Source organism: Cajanus cajan, chromosome 3 (assembly GCF_000230855.2).
Source record: "Cajanus cajan strain Asha chromosome 3, NIPB_CcT2T_4, whole genome shotgun sequence".
In the NCBI taxonomy this organism is placed as follows: Eukaryota; Viridiplantae; Streptophyta; class Magnoliopsida; order Fabales; family Fabaceae; genus Cajanus; species Cajanus cajan.
Window position 1 is genome coordinate 34,180,517 of NC_138519.1, and position 6,000 is coordinate 34,186,516.

Below are 6,000 nucleotides of genomic sequence, written 5' to 3' on the forward strand. Positions count from 1 at the left end.
AAGCGTGCAAATATGTATTCTTACCTTCGTATTTCTAGATATGTAAATTTTATTAAATAACTTTATAATTATTTTTTAATTGATTCAAATTTTATACGAGGAGAGAAGAAAAATGGAGGAGAGCAAAACTTCTTCTAAATTTTAGCTCTCCTTCAAAGTATTTTTTAAAAATATTTTTAGTATAATATTTTAAAATGTCCTTACATATCTTTTTAAATTTAAAATATCTCTTATCTCTTTTTTAATTAAACAAGGATATAATTACCTTCATTCCGATAAAATCACTTTCCCCCATTAAACCAAACTGACCTTATTAGTGTGTTTGGATGAGGAATTTTACAAATTCAAGAAATTTTAAATTTTTGGTATTTAAATTACTTTGATTTCAATTTCTATCATTCTTAAAATATTTTGTTTGGATGAGTCAATTCAAATTTTTTAAATTTTAAATTGTTAGGTTGAATATGATAATTTGATTCCATCATAGTAAAATTGATTTTAAAAATATATTTATATGTTGATATTTTTAAATTAAATTTTATAAAAATAAATATTAATCCATTTTTAAATATTTAATAATTTTAAAAATTAATATTAGATAATATTTAATAATTTTAAAAATTAATATAAGATAATATTTAATAATTTTAAAAATATTTTTGAATATCCAATAATTAAAAGAATGAAGAGATAAGATAAAATATATAGGTGAAATAAGAAAAACAAATATGAGGAATTTCAAATTCTCCCACTTTTGGGAGAATTTGAAATTCTACTATTTTAAATAATTTCACAAATACTTGGATTTCAAATTCTTTGTAAATTCTTCATCCAAACAAAGCATTTCACCTCAAGAAATTTGAAAATTTTCAAATAAATGAATTATCCTATATAAATTTCTCATCCAAACACACCATATAGGTTAGTAAAAGTGTAATTTTTTCTTTTCTTTTTCAAATAAAGAGAGCGGGTGGTTTTAAAATTATAGAAACCAAATTATAAAATATGTATTATAGATTAGGGGTAAAGGATTCTAATAAAAAAAACTAAAATTAAAAGAATGCTATCCAAAGAAGTATTGCTTATAAAAGCGTAGATGTTAGGGTTTTTTTTTTTCATATATGAATTAGAATGAAGAATGATATATATGTTAAACATAAGACACTAATGAATTAAAATGTAGTTTTTTTTAAAAAATGATTAATATATTTATTTATTTATTTATTTGGTATATAATGTGCACATCAAAGATTTTCTTGTGTAAAATTAATCTATTGTCGTTGGACCGGTCATAATTTCTTTTCAATTTCATTTTCATCATTTTCCTTTTTTCATGTTCATATCTCATTACATTATTTGTCATGTTTATCTATTTTTAATTTCTATTTTTCTATTTTTCTTAATTTTTATTTTCATCACTTTCTTCTTGCTACCTATAATAGGTGTGCACCTAAGTTTTTCCATCTATAGTATTTGTAAATGCTTTTTTTTTTTCAATGGAGAGACAAAATATGAACTTTTATATATAAATTAAATTAAAAAAAATACCAAGTCTAAGGACAAAAATTTTATTTTATATTTTATATTGTAAAATTATATTTAAGACAATTTAACAACTTCGAAAGGAAAGAGAAATTCACAAAAAGTAAAAAAGAGCAAAATATTTGAAGTTATATATGAGGAGCGGTCCTTTTACTCCAAAAATAAGTCTACCTAAACTTATTCCGTTCAATAACTCATGTTCTACATCAAATTTCAACGATCAAATCGTTGAATTTAAAATTCTTAATACATAGATTAAATCTGCAAAATTTTAGAAAATTTTGAAAATCATTTAATACTTCGTTTCATTAATTCAAATTGACGGATAATCATAAAATCATTTTATACATTGATTCGAATTAATGAAACGAAGTATCAAATGATTTTCAAATTTTCTAAAATTTTGTAGATTTGATCTATGCATTAAGAACTTTAAATTGAACGGTTAAATCGTTAAAATTTGATGTAGAACATAAGTTATTGAATGGAGTAAGTCTAGGTAGACTTACTCCTAGAGTAAAAGGATCCCTCATATATATATATATATATAGAGAGAGAGAGAGAGAGAGAGGAGGAGAGAGAGGATGGATCTGTTTACTTTAGGAGTAAGTCTACCTTTAGGACTGATTTTATGATAATTAGTTAATTTGAATTAATGAAATGAAATATCAAATAATTTTCAAATTTTCTAAGAAAAATTAGATTTGATCTATGCATTAAGAACTTTAAATTCAAGGGTTGAATCATTGAAATTTGATGTAGAATATGAGTTATTGAATGAAATAAGTCTACACTTAAAGATCCTCCTCATATATATATATATATATATATATATATATATATATATATATATATATATATATATATATATATATATATATAATATTTGAAGGTAATCTTCTTGGGAGTGTACCTTAATAAAATAACATAAGTGTGAGAAACGAGTCCACTAAATTTATGGTGGTGGACATAAAGATGCGTTTCACAGTTGCACCACATATATCCTTTTGCAAAAGTTATAACGTTATTTGGTTCCTTATGAGAATTGACACGCTTCAAAGTTTATAAAAATTGTATTTGTTTTCAGCATAATAAACATGCAACCTAATGATATGCTAGTTCAAATAAAAGACTAAAGGACAAGTCTTCTTGTCTGCACATCTTTCATACCACACATTCGTGTCTATTTTTATTTTTATTTTTTAAAAAGTGATCAATCATCTTAATGTTTTTTTAATGGCTAAAAACCTATTTTGGTTCCTTATAATAATTGTTTGTTTCAATTTAGTCCCAGTTTTATTTTTTGTCTCAATTTGGTTCCTAATAAATCAATTGGTTGCAATGTTGGACTTCTGTCCAAATTATTTAAACGGAGTTAACTGTTGGTCACGTGGATGCCACATGGATGCCATGTGGATACCACGTGGATGCCATGTGGATACCACGTGGATGCCATGTGGATGCCATGTGAATGCCACGTGGATGCCACGTAGATGCATAGGTGGATGCCAAATTTCATTAATGCATCTGGAACCAGAACGACTTGTTTTGAAACCAGAACGGCCCGTTCCAGGTGCAAAATTAACACACCAATAGTGCAACCAGAACGGGCCGTTCTGGTTTCAGAACAGGCCGTTCTGGTTCCAGAATGCCAAATACAAACAGTCGATGATTATAGTTCACGGTTGTGAATCGTGCAAGGAAAAAGACCCAAGGTACAAAACATTTAATGAAATTTGGCATCCACCTATGCATCTAAGTGACATCCACGTGGCCAACAGTTAACTCCGTTTAAATAATTTGGACGGAAGTCCGACATTGCAACCAATTAATTTATTAGGGACCAAATTGAGACAAAAAATAAAAGTGGGACTAAATTGAAACAAACAATTATTATAAGGGACCAAAATAGGTTTAGCCTTTTTTAATAAACAAATATTATAAATTTTTATTTTATCCTTATCAACCCTTAAACTTTATCTAATTTATAAATAGACATCATGAATTTTAATTTTATTTTAATTAATCTTTAAATTTTACTCTTTTTTTATAAATAAACACCCTCAACTTTAATTACATTCTAATTAATTTTGACATTTAATAATTTATTATTTTTATAAAAATTTTATATTATCAATTTAGAATTAAATTATTTATCTTAAATATCAATCATTCATGGATATTTTTCTTTTTATGTTACAATTATTTTTTTTTCAAAATGTAATAAAAATTAGTTTAGAAAAAAAATGATAAAAGCAATAAAAAAACCTTTTATTTGATTTTTTCTTCTTCTAAATTATATGGTATTTTAATATATATGAAAATAAAATTAATATATATATACCAAAAAATTAATAAATAAGTGTGATTTAAAATAAATAAATAATTGTTTTTTTTTATCTTAGTAATTTAATCTTAATATAATATAAGAAATTTACAAAAAAAATTAATTAAGATAAAATTACAATCAAGGTGTTTATTTATAAAAATAATAAAATTTATGGATAAATTATAATAAAATTAAAATATATAGCGTCTATTTACTAACAAGACAAAATTTAAAGATTGGAATAAACTTAAACTTTGTATATCTATTTTCAAAATAGGTGAAATTTAAAAGGGTTAAATACTTTTTTCTCTTATTTTTTTTACATATTAAACTTTCCTTGTTAACTCATAATAAACTTTTTAAAAATTTATTAGAAGAGAAAAATACTCACCATGTCTCTCTACTTTAAAAAAAAAAAAAAGTATAAAAGAGAAATAATGAAATAAGCGATTAATTAGATAATGTGAAAAGTTGGCGAGTAGAAAAGGAAAAAAAAAAAACTAAGTGAATAAAAATGATGAGAGAAAGAGTGATTTTGGTGAACACGAAAAAAATTACATTGTCATTATAAATAGAATAAATTATAAATTTTCATATGAATCAGTTTACTTTTATTTTTTACTTTTTACTAAATTTTATTTTTAGTCCTTCTATTTTTTGTTGATGTATAATTTTGGTCTTTTCTATTTTAAAATAGAGATATTTTATTCTCCTATTTTTAAAAATATAAAATTTTGATCTTACTGCCAATTAGATATTCATTGATCGTTAAATTTTAATATTGTCTAATAATTTTTCATCATTTAAATAATGTGAAATTTAATTATATGACATATAAGGAAAACAATAAAAAAAAATAACATATAAAAGATCTTCATTTGAATATATTCTTACAATTAATTGATATTTATTTTATTAATAAAAATTTTATATGCATATTTTTTAGTTTTTTATTTTTAAATATTATATTACTAAATATCATATCATTTAAAAATAAATAAATATTAAAATTTAACAATTAATAAATGTTAATTTGATAGGAAGATCAAAGTTTTGTATTTTTATAAATAGAAGAGTTAAATATTTCTATTTTAAAAACAAAATAATTAAAATAATAAATTAATGAAAATAAAAAGAATAAAAATATAATTTATTTATTTTCAATACAATATCGTCAAATTCTATCTAAATTATAAGACTTAAAAGTATCATTTAGTTACATTAACTCATCGATGAACTAGGTTAGTTCATGCAGTATGTTTTCTATTACAAGGAAAACAAAATTGATTTTACGATATTAAGGAAATTAATTATAGGCATCAACACTTTATTAATTTTATAATAATTTTTTCAAATTTTTTTATTATAAATGTCAAAAAAAATATTGTAATTAAAAAATCATGTATTAAAGGAGAAATATTTTAGAGAGACTATTATTAAATGAGATAAAAATAGTTAAAATTTATTAATATTTAAAATAAAAAATATGTGTTTTTATAACAGAGAATAGGAGTAATGCAGTAGTCTCTAAACCTATCATGTCTATTCAACACAAGGGTTTCTTTTTTTTTTTATTTATTTATTTTTAATTTAAATAAAAATTAATTTTTAAATAAAATAAAAATAGTATATATAATAAAAATATGAATAAGTAAATATATAAGTAATTAAGATTTAGAGAGAATGAACACAATTTTAAAAATGAAAAAAATAAATTGTAAAATATAAATAGTTGAAATTTGTGATAAAAATAAATTTAGTATATAAAATTAAATTAATTTTTAAGGGAAAAATCTTAACATAAACATAATAGGAATTAAAAAGTTTAATGATTTAAAAATATATATAAAAAATGCAAAATTTAAGTAACAGTGAACACTTGTAACTTCGAAAAAATAAAATTGTAGTTATTAATAAAAGAAGAAAAATTGTAACACTAAAATTTTATTTATAATTATTGATTTTATCAATTAAATTGATGTTGTGATTAATTGGTTGTTTAATAGCTATAAAACTCTAACGATTTTGAAATTCTTAAGAGTTTTAGTTGTTTAGAATTTGTTTTGAGTTGAAGTCAAAGTTGACCAATTAGGAAGGATATATAAGGTCTTTTTAAGAAGTTGACTTAA